This window comes from Ceratotherium simum, chromosome 4 (assembly GCF_057802395.1).
Source record: "Ceratotherium simum simum isolate JZ-2026a chromosome 4, ASM5780239v1, whole genome shotgun sequence".
NCBI classification, from domain to species: domain Eukaryota; kingdom Metazoa; phylum Chordata; class Mammalia; order Perissodactyla; family Rhinocerotidae; genus Ceratotherium; species Ceratotherium simum.
In genome coordinates this window covers 35,103,186-35,125,461 of record NC_141903.1, presented here as the reverse complement: position 1 = coordinate 35,125,461, position 22,276 = coordinate 35,103,186, and positions in this window count along the sequence as shown.

Sequence of the window (22,276 nt, the reverse complement as noted above, 5' to 3'; positions counted from 1 at the left end):
CAGTGATTCTCAACTGAGAGCAGTTTTACCCCTCAGGGGACATTTGGCAACATCCAGGGATATTTTTGGTTTTTGTTACTTGGGGTGGGGGTGCTACTGGCATCCCTGGTAGAGGCCAGGGATGCTGCTAAACACCCTGTAATGCACAGGACAGCCCCCCACAACAAAGAATTTTCCATCCTACAAAGTCAATAGTACCATGACTGAGAAACCTTGAGATGCAGTGACCATACAAATTGTTGTCGAGTCCATTTTTGAGATGGAAAGGGGACACCATTAATAATTACTTCAGGATACAAGATGTAAACTGGGACTATCCTAGGCAAACTGGGATGTATGATAACTCTACTTATAGAAAGAATTAAACTGGTATAGCTCTGTCACTTAGTAGCTGAGGAACCTTGGGCAAACCACTACTTCTCTCAGTTTTTCAGCCTCAATTTGATCCTCTATAAAATGGGAATAATTATAGTACAGACCTTATAGATTTATGGGGAGGATTTAGCAAGAGAATCTCAAAAAGTTTTTAGCACAATGATGTCTGGCACACTATAATGCTCAACAAACAGTAACTATTAATAGTCCTTTTCTTCCATTTCCTTGCCCTTTTTTCAGAGATATAGCTATTACACTCAGGACAGTTTTCCTACTGATTAAAATGTGAATAAGGGATGGTAAAATAAATCAACAACGACTTTGCAATAAAAATATTTTATTTTCTCTTCCACTTTTTTCTCATCCCTGAAGGAAAAGAAGTAAAGTCAGTTTTGTAACTCTTTACCTATTTCTATCATGAATAATAATTAGATCTCTAAGTAAGTGATCAAGTGACCAGTCTGTCTACGGTTGTTGCACATCAGTGATCGGTGATCTGAAATTCAGGGACCAAAAGGCTTAACGTCATTCTGCATATTCAAATGAATATATTCCATGTGAGCCTAAGTAAAACAGCTTGAGAGAAAGAAAGAGTCACCTCCAACTTCTTTTGGCGGATGGGCAAAAAAACAAAAGATCCACAAACTTGCCTACTGCCCTGCAGCTAATCTGGAACAAACCAAGCTGCATCTCTCTTAAGGGCCAGGCTACTTGATATGGGTCTCACATATACAGAGTGCAGGATTCACTCTTTACAAGAATTGCAATTCATCTCATTTTAAAGGATGAGGTTCCCCAACGAATGTTCAGAGCCTTGGCTATCGGCTTTTAGGCCCCTAGGTAAGATTATGGATCCCAGGATCTTATATTAGTGTATTTTATGTTTTATAAATTTGAAACTCAATCCTAAAGCACAAATGTAATTAACCGAATATTAATGCAATTCTAGTGTTAAAGCTAGATTTTAAAACCACCAAAACATCAAGAGGTACAGTAAAACAAACACACAAAAAACTACAGATATACTTCCTTAAGACTTGAAAGCCCCTGGGCCGGCCCTGTGGCTTGGTGGTTAAGTGTGCGCGCTGCGATGCTGGTGGCCCGGGTTCGGATCCCGGGTGCGCGTTGAGGCACCACTTCTCCGTTCATCCTGAGGCCGAGTCCCACATGCAGCAACTAGAAGGATGTGCAGCTACGACACACAACTATCCACTGGGGCTTTGGGGGGAAAAAATAAAATAAATAAAATCTTAAAAAAAAAAAAAAAAAAAAAAAAAAACTTGAAAGCCCCAAGAGCTTCTCTAAGAAATGGCAAATTGGCCACTCCTTGACCCTATTTCATCATTTTTTCATGTGCTTCTATTACTGGACCAAACAAGAGTCCCCTTCTTGGTGAGTTAATCAAACCACACCAGAAGTAGTTGTCATACAAAGCAGTTTTATTTGCAGCATGCAGAAAAGAAAATGGAGATCATAGGGAACAATTTCACAAAGCTATGGCTTCTCAAGCATGGGGAGGTGGGTACCATTCTTTGGGGTAGGGAATGAATATTCAAAGGGGAAGTTTCATCATTGCATGTAGAGGTGGGCGTAAGCTGGCACATGTGTGATTTAAAATCATGCTTTTACATACATCACATGGTCTAAAAATGGCTGCTTCGCCTCTCCCAGAGAAGGAGAATTTAGGATGTTAATGAGGGCAGGTTACTTTGGTACAACTCTCTGCCTGTCTGCACAGGTGTCATTCTTGTGGTTGTCGTCTGGACCAGTCTGGCCCAGTTCACAGCGGATGGGTCCAGGGCAGTTGTTGCTTAGAGCTTCTTCCTGGAGCATAACTGAAATCACATAAGCTCAAGACCCCAAAGTTGTTAGAGAAAGGAACATCTGCATCTTTCCACAAGAGAATTAGGTCAAGCACAAAAAATGTTAGAGTTTAGGCAAGACAAGGGAAGCGGGTTAGAGTCCATGGCTGGTGACCAAAATCTCTCCTCTAGTTTTATCCTGCTCCTCATTCTTGAGAGGCATGGGGCAAAGGTCTATCTTCTGTAACTATTTCCTACTGAAAATGGGCGTTGTCATAGGGGCCAGGAGAGGAGCAGAATTTTCCCCCGACTAGTCTAAGCCTAGCAGGTAAGTCTGTGGGTCACCAGGCATGGCTCCAAGTAGTCCATATTTTTGATTAATAGGCAGGTGGCAGCTACAACTCTCAAGTATGGGGGCCATCTTTTTGCCACAGTGTCTAGCTGCTTTGAGAAATAGGCTACCACTTTTTTTTTTAAGGGTCCCAACATTTGGGTTAATACTCCTAGAGTTATTCTTTGTCTTTTATGAACGCATAGGTCAAATGGTTTGTTCAGGTCTGGTAAGGCCAGTGCAGGTGTTTCCATTAGTAAGTTTTTAAGCTTATTCAAAGCTTGATTGCACAGCTTATCGCATTCAAAGGGGTCCATTTCTGTCCCCTGTAATTTGTCATAGAGAGGCTTAGCAATCAACCCTAAATTAGGGATCCACATTTGGCAGAATCTGGCCATCCCCAAGAATCCTCGTAGCTACCTACACGTTCTTGGTGGAGCAAGTTGATATATTACTATTTTCCTCTCTTGAGGAAGGCTGTGCTGCCCTTTGGAAATAATAAACCCTAAATAGTTTACAGTATTTTAGATATCTATGCTTTTCCCTTAAATACTGTATATCTCCTACTGGTTAAGAAGTTTAACATGGTTACAGTGTTCTCATCAGAGATTTCTTTAGACGGACTGGCTGTTAGGATGTCATTCATATACTGTAACACAGTGTTTTGTTTTACTTTTAATTCCCTTGAATCTCAGCCCAGAATTTCCCCAAAAATTGTAGGGGAGTTTTCAAACCCTTGGGGTAAGACAGTCCAACAGTACTGTTGTTTCTGGTGGGAGTCTGGGTCCTCCCATTTAAAGGCAAAAATCTCCTGGGACTCAGGGTCCAATGGGATGCAAAAGAAAGTGTCTTTTAAATCTGCACAGTATAAAACATGCTGTCCCCAGGGAGATTAGCCAGCAGGGAGTAAGGATTAGGTACTACAGGATGTATGTCTTGCACTGTTTCATTGACAGCCTTGAACAAATCTGTACTCCCCTGTTCTCCGTTTTTTTTTTTGAGGAAGATTGGCCCTGAGCTAACATCTGTTGCCAATCTTCCTCTTCTTTTTTCTCCCCAAAGCCCCGGTACATGGTTGTATATCCTAGTTGTAGGTCTTTCTAGTTCTTCTATGTGGGACGCTGCCTCAGCGTGGCTTGATGAGTGGTGAGTAGGTCCAGGCCCCGGATCCGAACAATTGAACCCTGGGCCGCTGAAGTGGAACACACAAACTTAACCACTATGCCACTAGGCGAGCCCCTCCTGTTCCCCGTTTTTTAACAGATAAAATGGGAGTGTTGTAGGGGGATCTACATGGCCTGATTAATCCTTGTTTTAAAAATTTGTCAATTACAGGAAGGATTCCTTTTACTGCTTTTGGCTTTAGGAGATATTGTTTTACCTGAGGCCAGTGGTCTCTCTGTTTTAATTCCACTCTTACAAGTATGGCACTGGCCGCTCGTCCCCTTGTCCTTGTGTCTATATCTCTGAATTAACTCGGTTTAAAATGTTTTGGGGAATATCTTCCTTTTCAGGTGCTGATATGTCTTGTAATAAGGCCATGAGTTCAACTCCCTGATCTCTAGGAACTTGGATTTCTATTGTGTCTTGTTCCCAGTTTATTGAGGCCCCAATTTTGATAGTATGTCCCTCCCAAGGAGGGGAACAGGGCCCTCTGGCACATACGGAAAAGAATGTCTTAATATTTTTTATCCTATTTCATAGGTTAAGGGTTCCAGAAAACTTTTTGGTCTTTCCTCTTCCTGATATCCCTTTTATATTATATTTTCTTTTAGAAAGATTTCCCTTTTGGGTATTTAACACTGAGAATGTGGCTCCAGCATGGAGCAAAAATTTAACATGTTCTCCTTCCACTGCTAATGTTACCCGGGGCTCCTCAAGAGAGATAAGGATTTGATTGCCTGGAGCCAACTGGGGAGCCCCATGGCCCTGTCATATCTCATCTGTAGTCAAGGGAAGTTGCCATGGCTTCGTCTTGTTTGCTCCCTTCCCTCTCTGGGCATCCCCAGAGAGGATGGACAATCCCACCGCCAATCCCCTTCCAGTTTGCAGTATGCAAATCGAGTAGGCCCCAACTCTGTTAGTGGCCTTCTGGTCCCACAGTGGGAGCTTGGTTCACTCACCTGTGGTGTCTTCTTCCCCTCCCCCAGGTTACCTTGAGCAGATTAGAGGGCCACTGCAGGCAAAGCTGCTTGTCTTTGTATCTTTTTATCATCCTTTTTCTCTTCTTCCTCGTCCTGGTTGTTGAATACCCTGAAGGCTGCCTCCACTAACTGTGCAGAACTGGTATCAGGCCCTGTTGCCAACTTTTGGAGTTTCCTACAGATATCTGAAGCACTATAAGATGCAAAATAGGTATCAAAAACCACTTGTATTCATAACATTAAACCACACAATATAACCTAAGTGGGTTTATCATTGTTTATTTGTTAATGTTTTCCACATAATTTAACACACCAAATAAGCCTAACTAGTTTAATATCTCCCTCTTTATACAAAGAGAGAACAAATTATATCGAGAAGTCTTAGGGCCCCATTGGAAATCCCCAAAAAGAAAAACTTTACTTAAGATTTGAACGTTGGGGAAATTTGTCAAAAAATACCAAAAGGTTTTAAAACACTGTTAGTTATCCATTTAATCAAGGTGACAACAGAAAATGTCAAAGGCAAACAGAGAGAGTGAAACAGTTTATTTTTTTATTTTTATTTTTTTGTGTGAGGAAGATTGGCCCTGAGCTAACACCTGCCAATCCTCCTCTTTTTGCTGAGGAAGACTGGCCCTGGGCTAACATCCATGCCCATCTTCCTCCACTTTATATATGGGACGCCGCCACAGAATGGCTTGACAAGCAGTGTGTCAGTGCACGCTCGGGATCCAAACGGGCAAACGCTGGGCTGCTGCAGCCGAACACTCACACTTAAAAACTTGTGCCATCAGGCCAGCCCCTGAAACAGTTAAAAAAAAAAAAAACCCTCATAGAGAGATCTCAGCCTCTTTGGGCATAGGAAACTATTTTAACAAAACATAGATTTTTTTTGTCTTTTAGGTAGACTCACTCAAAGGAAAAGAAAAAACCTTTTGCAATCTCTTTGTCAAGAGTAGACCATAACTTTAAGATGATTATTCTTTTAAGAGAGGAAAGTCAAATTTTTAATTTTTTTAACTTACTTTTGATATTGAGACTCATTTATTTAATTGAATTTATTTTAATCTTAGTCAACTTGATGATATACAACCCCCTTTCTTTTTTACCCTCAGAGTTTTACTTCCACAAACCTTCTGTCACTTGTTTTTTTTACATTTAGAATTTGTCCCATGCCTTCCTTTATTTTTTTCTTTCCTAATACATTAGGACAAATTTATCTTTAATAAAACAAATAAAAATTTCTCTAGTATTTGTGTCTCCTTTACTAAAAACATACATTTTATTTTTCTTACATGCAAAGATTTTTTCTTATTAACTCTTAGTAGTTTTAATTACATTTATTAATCAGAATTTTTAACCTTTACAGACCTTAATGTTTAGTGAAAACTAAGAAGTAAGCAATTATAAACTATCTTTTACACTAGCATTCTGTGGCTTGGCAAATTTATAAATACCTTTTATAATTTCTAGAAACATGTTACTTCACAGTACAATCTTTTAATAAAATGTAAGGTATGTTTACCAATAGACCTAAACATCTTTTAGCTTCTCTGTAATAAGGAGCCAAATGTAGATAAACATAGACATGTTTAGTAATAATGTTTCAGTATTTTTTTCTTGTTTGAAAATGACCAGATATTTAATGAATTTTTTAAATTCAATTTTACCTAGTGAAACTTTAAAGCTTCAAGTTACCAAAGAGATTTTGAAAGTTATTTTAAATACATATGTCATAAAATATAATTATTGTTAAAAGTTTATCCATAAACTCTTATTTCACTTCTATCTAAACCATTTGTATCTTTTTTGTGTTTTGGGTTTTTTTTGGTGAGGAAGATTTGCTATGAGCTAACATCTATTGCCAATTTCCCTCTTTTTTTGATGAGGAAGATAAGCCCTGACCTAACATCTATGCCAATCTTCCTCTATTTTGTATGTGAGTCGCCACCACAGCATGGCTTCATTAGTAGTGTTGGTCCATGCCCAGGATCCAAACCCATGAACTCAGGCCACTTAAATGGAGTGCGCCAGACTTAATCACTATGCCACAGTGTTGGCCCCCTAAACCACTTGTTTTTAACAATCATGTTTAGATAACTTACAAAAACTTTATGTGACACAAAAGCCATTAGCCATCATTTTAAGTTGTTTTAAGTACATACATCAGAACACATAATTATTGTTAAAAAGCTCTCCCAAAAACTTTTACCTTTTTAAAATCTTTTTTATATCTATTTAGTTTACCCGTTTCCAACAATTATTTAGATTGCCTATAAAAACTTTATGAGACATCGGACAAAATCAGCTATTATTTTAAATTATTCTTGTTGACAAATTTTGTAACACAGATAATATGAGTTTATTTGACTTATAAAGGCTGTATGTTTACATCGTATCCAATGTTGATAACTCTGAGGATGTGTCTATTTTAATTAAACCAACAAACTTAAAAAGTTTTTATTTACCAAAGATCATTTTATATCATGCTAACTTGAAAGACATCTGAGCTAGTTTTTATTACATTTAGAAATAATTTATAGAAGTGCTTATTTTAAGTCAATTAAATAAAGCTCTCTTTAAAAATTATATCATCCAACACACATACATAGACATGTAGACAAATACAAACAGACATCTTTAAAATTTTAGCCATGTTTTAGGCACAAAACTTAAAAGAATGCTGGATCCAAATTGGGACTTGTTTAGATGGCTGAAGATTTTTATTAAAGATTTTTTTCTCTTCTTTTTGCTGTAAGGATCCTTTTTATAGCTGTTTTTAAGCTCATTTTATCTTTTAGAAGCTTCTGTATATTAGTCAAAGAATGCATTCCATTGTGAGAGGTTTTGAATCCTCTTTTTTTTAAAGGTGGACGTATCTGAAACAAAGGTTCCGCAAAATGGCCATTATAATTTTAAAATATTTTAAAGGTTTACTTATTTTCACTGGTTTAATTTTAGATCTGGAATTTTGGGGAAGTTGAAGTAGGGGAGCTCAGCAAGAGAGGAGGGAGGAGCATCAGATTTGGTTTCGTTTCTCTAGCATGTTTGTTTATTCAATTGCTGTTTATTAAAGAGACAGTATGAGATTCTGACCTTGTTTAGAAGCCTCAAAAATTAAAATAGGCTTCCTATTGGTTTAATTTTTTTTTATTGCTGGCCTTTTCTCCAACTACGTATGTAAATAAACCAGTTTGGGTAAACTGAAATTGTCCCATTTTGGCCATTTTAGCGTGAAATCTCTTTTAGTATGTTTAATTAACATTGTCTGAAGGGTGGATTTATATGCTTTCATAATCGCCGTAATATAATTTAAAACATAATTAGGCAAAAGAGACGCAATCGTTTTACATAAAGTCCATCATTCCTGGCCAGTCCTGTTGAAAAAGGTTAGCTCAAGGACAAAAACAAAAAACTGAAAGATCCAATATCCAGTAAAAGAAAAATCAGACCAAGTGCTTGGAGGGCAAGTACCTTGGCACTGCTGTACACAAGTTCTGTTACTTACCAAAGACGCCTTTTCAAGTTCCGAGCCTAGTTTCTTTCACCACCAAAAGCAAAAGCGACTTCTCCAGTGTGGATGATTAAGGAGACTAAGAGACCTCAGGAAGATCTCAGGAGGAAACTTGGGAGAAGAGAGGTTGATGGAAATTCTCTAGCAGAAAGTGTGAGGGAAAGAAGAACAGGGGATGTTGAGATTTCCCCAAAGACCTCTGGTAAAGAAGCTGAAGAACAGAGAGAGATTTGAGAGGCCTAGAAGCCAGTTTGTTAAGGAAACGGAGAGATACCGAGATAAAGTTTCTGTCACTTTAAGGCAAAATTTCTGTCGGGGGTCCCTGACCAGCACCTACACAGATGGCACACATTCAAAACTCAGCCTGCAGGGACCTAACCCCACATTTTACCACAATTGCAAGACAAGACTCAGAGACACACTCTGTAACTTCACAGAGAATTAACCCCAACCATGGGGGATCAGCTCCTTCTGTTACAGACACTACCCAAACATACAGACTCAGTGGCTCCCCGGAGGGACTCAAACCCACCCTTGTGGCTTTCACAGCACAAACACAAAGGGGCCCTCAGAAGGTCATCAAGCCCCAGCAGTGACAATCTTAAGTGGGCCTTAAGGCCTCACTGCCCAGTGACTAGTCAACAGAGATCACTCCCGTTTGCCAGAGCCGAGCATCGGTTCTTCCCGAGTGGCTGAGTTGTGCAATCCTTTTAACCAGAGAGGGAGCTCTCACTCCCCTGGGCCAGGCTACCTCTGGATGGGGACTCAAACCTCAAAGCCAGGCTTCAACAGGCAAACCTTGGGACTCGAACCCAAGTCTAAGGCAGCCTTAAACCCGAGGTTCAGGCAGCCTGACTTTGTGAGACAACTTAAAGAAATAACTCTTATAGTTGTGACTTGGGGTTGACGCCACTTACCTCCATCCAGAGATCCTCGAGCAAAATGCTTAGTGTGGCCACTGGGTCTCCCTATGGGGAAGTGACGTCAAGCTGGCAGCACTGACACCAAGAAGAAAGTCCCTCCCCATGAGGCTCACCCCTCAACCTCCAGTAGTATGAACGGGTTAGCCTGGGACAAGCTGCCACTGCCCACTGCTCCATCCACTGGAAACCAGATGGTTGGAAGAATTGTCCCTCTGGGATGTCAATTTGTTAGCAGACCAAACGTGAGTCCCCTTTCTGGTGAATTAATCAAACTACACCAGATGTAGTTGTCACACAAAGCAGAAATTTTATTTGCGGCATGCAGCACATAAGCTTGCACATGCGTGGTTTGAAATCATACTTTTACATGCATCACATGATCTAAAAATGGTTGCTTCGCCTCTCCCAGAGGAGAAGAATTTAGGATGTTAATGAGGGCAGGTTACTTTGGTACAACTCTCTGCCTGTCTGCACAGGTGTCATTCTTGTGGTTGTGGTCTGGACCAGTCTGGCCCCGTTCAGAGCAGATGGGTCCAGTGCAGTTGTTGCTTAGAGCTTCTTCCTGGAACATAGCTGAAACCACATAAGCTCAAGACCCCAAAGTTGTTAGAGAAAAGAACATCCGCACCTTGTGACGAGACAAGAGAATTAGGTCAAGCACAAAACTGGTTAGAGTTTAGGCAAGACAAGAGAAGCAGGTGAGAGTTCACGGCTAGTGACGCTTCCTCTCCTTGTAGAAGAAGCTGATCACATAATTTCTCCCAGAATATGTTAGTTGGCAGGACACATAAGTTGTAACCTGCAAAATCCCTTCTGATTTTATGTACACACACATAGACACTCTCCTATTATAATTAGGCAGGGGGCTTTAGTAAATGAGCATGCTGCTCTTCTCCCTTTCAAGTTGTGCGTAACAGTGGTATATAGCAACCTTATTGTCAGAACCAGTTAGGCAAAATGTTTGTTGGTTCCTATTTTCTCTTTTGGTTGATCCCTGGGGAAATTCCTGCCTAAGCATTAAATCTTAAAAGTCTTTTGCCTCAAAAAAAGTCTAGGTGTTTGTCTCTGAGCTTATGCTCCTGTGAGCTAGACACTGGTCGATTTACTTCCATAATACGGAGCTAGTCTGCATAAAGAAAAGAGGGAGACTGGATAGTGAAAAACATAAAGCCTAGCAGTCTGTTAGGTTATGCAATTATCACGTGACTTGGGGATCTTCAATCCACAAAGAACATGAACAATTCAGACAACAACTCAGCCAGTAGCTGGTCTTAGAGCAGAGCTAAAAAAAATTGACAACCAAAGCATAAACATACAGGAGGGTTGATTAAGCTTTGCTTTAATTTTTTACATTAAAAATTTTTAAGGCTTGCTTTTACTAGCCTAACTTTATCTAATTTTATGACATTAAATTTTTATTATAAAAGTAATACATGTTCTTTTTTTTAAAAATCAAAGAATCCAAAGATATATAAAGAAAAGTTGTTAATCTCTTCACCAGCTTCTTTCAATTCTCTGTCACACAGGTATCCAATGTGAACATGTTCAGGGGTGTTTTTCCACATTTTCTTTATGCACATGTGTGCACACACCCACACACAGACACTTGGATTCTAAATAGGAAGGAGACTTCAGTCAGTGAACATGGTGCTATTCTCCCTTTGAAGTTGTGCCTAAGAGTAGTACATAGCAACCTTATTGTCATAACCAATTAGGTAAAATATAGAGAAAATATAGAGAATTAAATTTATGTGATATCATATACACATAATTTGTTTTCTTATCTATTTATTTACTTTTTTGAAGTATAATTGGTACACAATATCACATTAGTTTCAGGTGTACATCATAGTGATTTGATATTTATACACATTACTAAATGATCACCACAATAAGTCTAGTTATCATCTGTCACCAAAGACATTACCATATGTTTGACTACATTCCTTATGCTTTACATGACATTCCCACGACTTATTTATTTTATAACTAGAAGTTTGTACCTCTTAGTCCCCTCCACCTATTTCCCCCATCCCTCCGGCCTCTGGTAACCACTAGTTTGTTTCCTGTATCTGTGATTCTGTTTCTGTTTTGCTTTGTTTGTTCATATGTTGTGTTTTTTTAGATTCCACATGTAAATGAAGTCATACGATAATTCCCTTTCTCTGTCTGACTTACTTCACTTAACATAGTACCCTCTAGATCCATCCATATTGTCGCAAATGGCAAGATTTCCTTCTTTTTAGTGGCTTAATAATATTCCACTTATATATGTATACCACATTTTCTTTATCCATTCATCTATTGATGGACACTTTGTTTTCTTTTTTAAATAAAAACAAGATAATACCATGCCCCTTACCCTACAGCATTTTTTTTAAACTTATAATAACACGGAGATTTTTCCAGGTCAACTCTAAATCATTCTTTGTAATTCCTGTACAAATTCCATATAAAGGCCAGATTATAACGTCATAGTGCAATCACCTTTTCCTCTATTAATGGACAATTGGATTATAGCCAGATTTCTGTTGCTAGAAACAAAAAATAGCACTTGTGTGCAATGATAAATTCAGTACCTGAAATTTATAAAACCTGGTCTAGATGTATCCCAAAGAGGAAATTTGGAAGGGCTTTATGAATTTTATGTGACTCCCTCTACAATAACCACAGTCTTCTATCTGAACACATACTCATTTTTAGTCCTAAACAGTCATTTATGGCTCTATTTATATAGATGAATGATGAAAAACAGAATAAAACATTCATAAGAAAGAAAGAGAGAAGTTAGAAAGATTTGTTTTCATTTACTTATCCAAAATAATTTCCTGGGAGCTCTGTTTCACCCAAAGACTTTTCTTCATCCAATCACAGATTGAGATGTGTGTATAAAAGAGGGAGCCTCAATGACAATTCAAGTACTTGCTTTGACCTGTGATAATTAATATCCTCTGGTTGAATATTGTGTAGAAAGCAGTCTAATTTTCTTCTAGGTTGTTACATCTTAGCTGAGAAGTAGACATACGAACTGAGTACCTGTGGAGCTGATTTCATTTTAAGAAAAATAAATCGTTTATCAATATTGACTCTGAGACAGCCAAGGATCAAGGCAGCCATTCATGTGTTAAAAAATCTCAGTTACAAAACCATCTGGCTCATAGCTTTGGAAGATCTTCCTCACTAAATTATTGATACAAACCAGCCTTTCAAGAAGAATTACATTCCCAAGTCCTTAGGTTTATTCCATTCTCTACGGCTAACAGCATTCATTATCCAGATGAAGCACACATTTCTTCTCAACTGCAGTAGTTTTCCAGATCACCTTCCTCTTTGTCCTTCTCAATCCTACGACTGATTTTCCAGGGATGTTGGAGTCTGGAAGCTTCCTCTCTCCTTTCACACCTTTCACAATGGCACAGCTAGCTTAGAGCCCAACTCAGATGTCTGGTAAGCCAGTTCTGGAACGTAATTGGGTGATGCACACATTTGGGAGCAGTAGGTGGGATAGGCAGTGCTAGATCTAGCCTGCGGATGCTTATAGGGCAGTGAGGTAGGTTTCTACAGGCTAAGCTTAAATCAGATAGATATTTAGAGTCATTCAGTTACTTTCTTTGCACAGATTTGGAATGATAGGGCCAAGGAGCTAAGGGACAGGTCCACTTTTGCTGGCAGAGAGGTGCGTTGTAGAATAGATTCTTTGATTGCAAGTTAAAGAACCCAACTCCATCTAGTTTAAGCCAAAAACTACAATTTATTATAAGGACACAAGTTTGTCTCATTGAAACTAAGAATAGGAATTCTTATTCTTAAGAATAGGCAGCTGGGCATTCCAGAAGGAACCAGAGACTAGAAAGCCAGAAGACCTCTTTTTTTTTTTTTTTTTTTTTTACTTTATCTTCTATAATTATCTCTCTTAATTTGCTTCGTTCTTCCTTATCTCTACAGACCCATTTTTCTCTCCTCTTTTCCACAGCTTCTAAATTTATTTACCCTTGGTTCTAGTGGTCCACAAAAACCTACCTTCTCTTTCTAAATCCCCATTCTAAATTCTTCATGGAGAGAAAAACCAATTGGATCACCTTGAGTCAGTTGGCCACCTGTGGTTCCATTAGCTATGGGCCAGTGGGCTGTGGATAGGAAAGAGAAAAGAAGAGATCAGACACTTAGAGACAACTTTGATAGCTTGCTGACAGCTGATACTCCCCAAATGTACACTAAACATCAGTGTATAGAATCTTAGAAAGTAAGGGCCTAAAGGAAACATTTAACAAATGAGAAAATTGGGGAAGGGACAGACTCATTCAAGGTCACTCAGCTAGTTGATGACAAAGCAAAGTCCTTATCCTAATACCATGGACTGCAAGACCAGAGGCCTCCAGGAGTGAATGACAATACCCATTTCATTATATCCTTGACAGCCATAAGCAGTATAATTTAGGGAGGCCTTGTTTATTTTATATGGAGAGTAGTGTATCATTATTATATACATTTTATTCCTCTTTTTATTCAAAATGGAAATATCAATATTGATTTATTTTTATTGGTTCTAAAAGTAATACAAAATTATATATATATTTAAAAATAAAATATACAGAGGCCCAGAATTTAGAAAGTAGCAAGTGAAATATCTACAGAGAGGCACCATTGAGAGTTTGGAATCGATTCTTCCATGCCTTTTTTGATGCATTTATCACTGGGTACTTGAAAGGACCCAATAAATAACAGCCTTCTTCCTTGTCTAGAGTGATGAATAAATTGATAAACAAGACAAATGAATGGCATAGAAGGCAAAAATGTTACTTTATTAATCATAAAGATGAGTTAGAGGACATAGATTAGTGTGAGAGCCAAATTCTGCTAAATGAACCCCAGAATTAGGGTTTCCATCCCAGTATCAGGGTTTCCATCCCAGTATCAGGCAGGAAAGACAGCATGGAAAAGGAAAAAGAACCAGTATTCTCAGCAGGCAGCTCAATTCCAAAAGGAAAAGGGGCAGAGTTGAGCCAAGTATTAACTGTTTATTCTTCCCTATATTGCAATTAAATAAGCCACTCCAATCCTGTAAAGCAGAGTGAATAAAGGGCTATAAAAAGCTGAGTGTGGCTCTGAGTTCCCTTTGCACAGAAGGGAGCCTCAAGAAGGAGAAGATGCATTTTTCTGTAAATATGTATATATATGTTTTGTTACTTTCTGTAACTTGCTTTTTCCCATGTAAATATAAATCTTTTAAATTATTTGCATATATTCCATGATATGGTTATACCATAATTTGTTTAACCATTCCCTGGTAATAGATATTAATTTTTACTACCAAATTTTTACTACTGTAACCGGTGCTACAATGAACACTCTTTTACCACATATGGCATATTAATTCAAAATTCCTTCAGGATAAGTTCCAAAAAGTGGAATTACTAAGTAAAAAAATATGCACATTAAGCTTTTTTATACATATTACAAAATTGGCCCCTGGAAACGCAATATGCTCCTACCAACAGTTTATGAGGTTTTCTACACCTTGCCTGACATTGGATATTATCAGTCATTCTCATCTTTGAAAATATGATAAGCAAAGCATTGTGGTTTAATTTGTATTTCTTTGATTACCATAAAGTTGTACATTTTTTTCCATCTCTTCTGTCAGAAGATTATGATTTGACTGGTCTGATTTACGGTGTTATAGTGTAAGCCATGACAGCTGGCTTTTCTTTTGTAATGCAAGTGCCTGACTTAAGCTTTGATTGCTGAGGCATCCACTTTAAAAAGGCATCCACTTCAAGATATTATTATCTTGAATAAACACATCGACAGCCACATGACTAAAGAGCCAGCCCCCCCCCCCCCCCCCGCCCCGGCCCAGGCTCCTTTATTTTAGAGATCTTGGTTGATTTCCATAACTGACCATTTGGACGGCTTGTTTTGTCTTTTCCTGTGCTTTAAATTCCCGCTCTTATGTTTTAAATTCACCAATAAAGAGTGAGTCCATAAAACTATAGACCCCCACCCTTGACCCCAATAAAAGTAGAACCCGAGAGCTGCAGACCTCCTGTGTGGCCCTAGGTGTGTCATGTAATTTCCAGGATGTGTATTAATAAACCTTATGTTTTTTTCAAAGTTTTCTGATGGTTATTGCTAAGGGCATCTTGCAATCATGATAAGAACCACAAGGGCCAGTCCAGCCACAACATTCGTTATTGATAGGCTGTGGCACAAAACGAGTGTCAACTATTTACCAGAATGCAAGATGCCTGTAAGTATCTGAGCAGCAAATTTGGCTTTAAAACAGTGTGAAAAATTGATGGTGTTATTTAGCTCAGTAGATACATTAGATAGATTACAGTGTGTGATCTCGGAATCAATGTTCAATCCATATATTCACGCAATGGATAATTACTATAATAAATGCAGACTTGACATTTTAGTAGAAGGAACATAGTGCATTAGGCCTGTGTCCCAGAGGGCTTGCTGGATCAGGAGCTAAGAAACCATTGAGTATAGTGAGCTAATGGCCTTGCTTCTGTAGCTCTATCCTTCAGTCCTCATCTAGAACATGCAAGATTCATTTTCCTGAAAAAGATCCCATATGTCGTTGTTCCTGGTTCTCTCAGCCCATTGATGGAAGTTTGACTAACTCCCCAAGTAGCAGACCTGGAGCCTGTTCCTTGGGGGTCTTAAATTTATTATGAGAGTTGGTAACGTGTGTTAACAATACCAACAAAGTATATTTAGACACATATGTCTAATGATACATACATACAACTGAGTTAAAAGAGTTAATATCTATACAGATCGTAGAACAAGGTCAAGCACAGAGGAAGTACTTAATAAATGTGAGCTATTTTTAAAAAGTTGACAATATGGCACCTGAGCCCAATTTGAATGACTGGGAGTCAGTTTCTGTTTCTTTCTCTTCCTTCTTTTTCCCCCTCCTCCCAACTCTCCAGTTCATCCTCTATCTCCATGTTCTATCTCTTCCTGCTGGATTCTTTTCTACTCTTCACTGTTTTTTTCTCTCCTCCTTATCTTTCCTCTCCTCTTCTCCCTGCTTCTTCTCATGCTAACTTTATTAAACGCTTTTCGCATCTTCTCACCTCCAGTGAGAGTCAGGTTATGGTTGAAACTCTCAATAACAACTCAGAAAGTCAACAAGCTGCAAAAAATCAATTTACATAAAGTGAATTTACCTAATGTTTAATTGGGTTAAAATTTAATTTTTTCAATTCAATGCATTTCTTATGGAACATACTGAGTTTACTCTTTTCTCATATTTGCATGCTTTAAAAGTTAGTTAAGTTGACATTTTCCCTCTTATATCTCAAGGGTTTCACTGGATACTTTCAGTTACTTTTATTTTAATTTCAAGAAAACATGCACGTTTTAGGCTACTAGTCAGAAGGGAAAACTGTCCAGAAACAGTTGGTCACTTGCAGAGACAACTCTCTAATTAAGAAAGTTAATTCTCTTCTAATTAAGATAACAAAAATCACATAGTTTTGTATTTCTTTTTCACTTCTTTCTCTCTCTCTTTGCTTGCCTGTGAAGTGAGAAAGCAGAGGGCTAAGAGGGGGAAACTTAGAGATGTAGGTAAGCTGGAGGTAGGAAAAAGGGTTTTCACTCACCAGCAACAAAACACAAATGCCATTTGAATTAAAGGGTTAAATATAAATTAAAGCACCAAAGAACTAGAGTAAAACAAAAGTGCATGTCTATTAAATACCTGTCGGGAAGAAGGACTTTCCAAGCTTAAAGGCAGTAAATTGAAGCACAAAAAATAGAATAGATTTGATTATATAAATTTATATTATATCCATAAGTTAAAAGGCAAATAGACTGCCACAAATATTAACAGAAAATATGATAAAGGATGATTTTTATATAATAAAGAAATTGTACAAATTGATAAGAAAAATGCTCAGGTTCCAAGAGATATGAACAGACCAGAGAGTTTTGAAATATTTTCAAAAATGTTCAACTGTTCAAATCCTTTAATAATCAAAGGAAAAAAATGAAACAATTAGATACCATTTGTCATCTATTAAATTATTAAATATTTTTTAAAAATCATAATTTCCAATCCTTATAAAGATGTGAGATGATACTTCTTCGCCACTCCTTTTTTCATTCTGGGGGAGCTCTAACGACTTGGTCTTTCCACTCTCTACCTGATTCCTCACTCTTTCTTAGTGGAAAAGACTTACCTGATAGGAAAGTTTGAAAGGATAAATTGGGCATGCACAGACCATCCCTGTTCCTTTTTCTTCCTTGTGGATCAAACTCCTCACCTGGAGCCTATGTTCTACTCCAGTCCTGCTGGTGTGAAGGAGAGACCTACCCTGAGTTTAATTCTAGAGATCAGTATGAGAAGCACATTTTCCTGAAGATATAAGCATATTCTCTAATATCAGATTTATCAGTGAATTTGTCCTCTTTTTTGTTTTATATCTCTATTGCTTTAGATATTGGCCATAATGAAGGGTACCACTTATTGGGGCCTGTCAAAATCCAACACTTCACCATTGTGTACCCAAAGCTTTAAAGATGTTCAAAGCCTTTTATCTATTTCTGGAAATTACATTCAGACAAAGCTTTATGCACTACGACCTTCATTACATTTTTATTATTAATGATACAATAGTGGTTAATGAACCTAGGCTATATCCACTGAGATTGTCACCAAAAGGCAAAAATCAAGATGAAAAAGAATACACATACTCATTCATTCAACCAATATTTTTTAGCTTGTACTATAAGCCAAGAACTTTCCCATGTAAATTACAAAGAAAAAAGGCTAGAAGGAAATATACCAAAAATCTTAACATTTTTTTAAGTAGTAAGACAAAGGCTGATATCCTCTTTCTGATTATATGTTTCTTAGAGTCTTTTTAAATTAGCATGTGCTACTTTCATGACTCTTTAAAAGTATGTACACTAAAATAACTCAAGGTGAATTAAAACACATACACTAGAAGAGAGAGAGAATAATACTATTAAAAGCAAATGTGATGTATCAGTTAGGATTAGTTTAGGTTAACATATTTTTAAAAGACTCAAAATAAAAGTGATGGAAGTTATATCCCGCTCCTAAAAAGAAGTCGGGTAGGTAAGAAAGCTGATAGCTTTACTATATCATTAGGGACCTAGGCTCATATCTTCTGCTCTGTATCCTCAGCATGAGACTTCCTCATTGTCAAGGTCTCCCATAATTCAATACGGCTGATAGATCTCCAGCCATTTCAGGAATCGGAAGGAGGAAGGGAAGTCTTTTAAGGTTTCCCAGAAGTCTCACCCAACATTTCTGTTTACATCTCGCTGCCAAAAAAAAAAAAAATCACACAGTCAAAACTAGATGCCAGGATCTGACCAGCTAAAAGGCAGGGTTATCTATCTAAAAAGAAAATAATGTTGGGGCTATAGCCTCTGCCACAAAATAGATGAGTTTTTAAAAATAATTTCAGAGTGGGGAAAGATTTTATAAGTATGACAGAACACTAAGAAGACATAAAACAGAAAATATTTTGTATAGACAAATTTTAAAAAATTGCATTGCAAAACCACCATAAACAAAATCAAAAGACAAAATGTCTTTTCATTAATGTCATAGAAAGGTGCTAATTTCTATACATATAAATAACTCCTACAGATTAATAAGAAAAGCCTTCAAAGCCAACGGAAAAAATGTACAAAGACATTTCACAGAAAAGGAATATACAGATGTTTTGAACATATGGTTCAAACAAATTCAAAATACAACTCCAGTGGGATACTGTTTTTTTTCACTGATTAGAAATGATCAAGAAATTTAATGACACACTGCGTTGGTCAGTGTGCAAGTCAACAGGTACTGTCATATGCCATGTATCAGATACTTCTTGTGCCTCACCTCATATCCTCTAAACTTCACCTCTCAGGGCTTGGATTTATTTCTGGCTGACAATGTCTTGCCTCAAGCATTCATCTAAGCCTTTTGCTTTCTTTCCTAGGATTTTTCTGACGTCTTATCATGGGACTGGTGGTTGAAGGTACAGGTTTGCTCTAGAAGCATGGGGACTTGACACCTCTGGGTCAACCTTCAACCAATGAGGGATGAAGACTGATGGACAAATGTTTCTCCTCGTTGATCCTTGGGTGAACAATTACAAGAGGCCTCCTACACCCTCCTCTGAAGTTGCTGGTGGCTGGAGCCCCAGTTGCGCACAGTGGTGGTCTTGATATGCATCCTCGCATAGACTGTTCTCTGTTTTGCTTTGCCTGGTCCTTCACTTCTGCTCCTTTAGATCACCTCCCAAACTAATTGCCTCTATGCAACCCTTGTCTCAGCCTTTGCTTTTGAGAGTAATTTGAGCTCAGACATATTGCTAATGGGATATAAATTAGTAAGAGTAATTTGATAGTATTTACTGCAATTTTTAAAATATTGACCTAGAAATTCCACTTTAGGAATTTATTTTAAAGATATATACTAATATTTTAGCATGTGTGAAAGTATGGTTGTAAAAGAATATGCATTGCAGCGTTGTATAATAGCCAGGAATTTTTAAAAAAACACTAAATTCCTAAAAATATGGGATTGCTTAAATAAATGCCAATATATCTTTACAATGGAATAGGATGCAGGTGGTAAATAATGAGAGAGATTTATATGGAAAGATCTTTAGAAGTTGGTGTAGAGCAGTAAATATAATAAGCTACCATTTGTAATATATATGTGTGTACATGTATATATATGCTATAGATGATCCCTGGAAAGAGATTTGACATCAGTGGGTTGTCTCTCAAGAGAACTTGGTGGCTTCGAGTAAATGTGAAAGAGAGAGACTTGTTTTTAGTTTACATAATTTTGTATTTTTAAAATTTGTGCCATGGGAATATATTACTTATTCAATTTTCATGTCAAGCAAAACAATTTTTTTGCTTTGGTATTAATATATCATGACTTAGTATTACTTTGCTATTTAGAATACTGGACCCTGTCTGAATGCCTGTCTGAAATGTGTATCACATCTATTTACGATTTTTTTAATTAAAAAAATTTGTGTCAAAAGTTTCAAATGCATAAATTAGAATGAATAAGAAAATGAACCCTCATGTACCAATCATCCAGCTTTCAACAATTATCATCATTTTGCCAATTCTTCCTACTTTTCCCCCTGGAGTATTAAAGCAAATCCTAGATATTTATCATTTCACCCATAAAAATCTACTGTTACTTTCAAAGCTTCAATGCTTCACTAATTGGACATGACATAATATGTCATGTCCAATTTTATTCAATGCACATTGGAATACAAAACAATAACAGCAAATAGCAAAAAGAAAGTAAATACTTAAAGGGTTAAATTGGATGAATTACATGAAGCCCAATAGATTAAAAATATTTATTAGAAATATGAAAATAATAGGTATTTAATAGTCCCTTAGAAACTAACAGGCTAAAAACAAATATTTGAACTGCCCTAGAAACGGGAAAAATATTCTTTTAAAAAGATGCAAAATTATTCAGAAAATGTTAAATAAACCTGGTCCTGTATGATATACGTACACTAGAGCAGTGGTTGTTAATCTTGGCTAAACCTAGAGTTACGAGTAGAGTTGCCAGATTTAGCAAATAAAAATATAGGACAGCCAGTTAAATTTGAATTTCAGATAAATGGCAAATAATTTTTAGTATAAGTATGTCTCATGCATATGTCCCATGCAATATTTTTATTTATAATAAAATATTCTTATTTCTTTTATCTGTATTATTTGTTTATCTGATAATGCCTGGGTTCTATCACAGGCAAAATAAATCAGACTCTCTGAGGTTGTGGCCTGGGCATTAGTATTTAAAAAAATTCCCCAAGTCAGAATCACCTAATTCACAGCTGGGATTAAGAACCCCTGCTATAGGAAATGATAATTTTAGATGAATTAATTAGGTAAGTTGGCATCAAGAGAATTGACTTTAGGTGAAACGGTATGAGGTGAACTAAATCCCCATCACCACCTTAGCACGTCCATCCCTCTTGATGCATTATGCCCTTCTAAGAACCTAACTCATTTTGTAGTCATCACTTACAGGGTCCCACTCTGAATTTGGCACGTGCCTCTCGCTGTCCTCTTTGCATAGGTGATGTCCCTACTGAGTAGAGCAGTTTGTATTTCTTGCCTTTTAGCTAAGGCCTGGGACTGAAGATGTGAACATTCTCTCCAAAGTGGAAGTTGAAGCACCCTGCTCTCAAGTCAACAATGGCTCAGAAATCCCCTTTGATTTGGGGGCAGTTTTGTTTTTCACTTGCATACATGGAGAAACTGTAAGTAAGAGTAAGTTGGTGACTTGTAAGTGTCACGGATATAACCAGAGGCAAACTCCAGTATCCCAACTCCTGCTTGATTAAGTTGGTTTAAGAAAAGATGTCTTGCTGAAAGTCTCCGATTCTGCTTAGTGTTGCTCAGAAAAACAGATCAGACTTTTACATTTCCAGACTTTTTGCAAAACAAAATATCACCTGAAATCACTTCTTTCTTCTTCTCGGTAGCTAAGGTGCTATCTGTCTCCTCATCAGCTCCAACGACCACTGTGGCAGAGAAGAATGGGCTGTTATTTGATGCCAAATTGAATCTGCTGAGATCCAGTGAACTAAGACTAGAGAATTATTACAGTGACTCAGTATGTGTGTCTATTTGTGATTTTTAACATCGATAGCAAGCAGGACTTACTTTTAATTTCCTCTTAAATATTAGGATGTTTCAGAAAGTCTGCAGTTACTGATTAGGCCTTTGTGTTTCTGATCTTGGTGATAGAAAGCAGCCAACTTTTAAACTTAAAATAAAAATTCATCTGGAGGCTGTAAATGAACTTTCCACACTTCAAGAGTGCCCATCCTAGCCATAGGGAAAGCATGAATACTCTTCAGCTCAGTGCTACTTTTTAGATATTCTGGTTGCCGTTTGGTTCTCACAGGCCACTGTCTGATGTGAGAAGAATTGGCAGCATTGGCAGCACAACTGTCATCCCAATGTTCTGATCTCCTGAGAAATGTGGGCTTCAGGAGTGGATTTGTCTTCAAAAGGGTAGAAAGCCAGAACCTTGATTCCTCCTCCTATGGATAATATGCAGGGCAGCAGAAGGAAACTCTCATGGCAGATAGCCCTGCCCCTTGTCTCTGGCCTCCAAACTTGCCTTGGCAGGGGTCAAAACGGGTCTC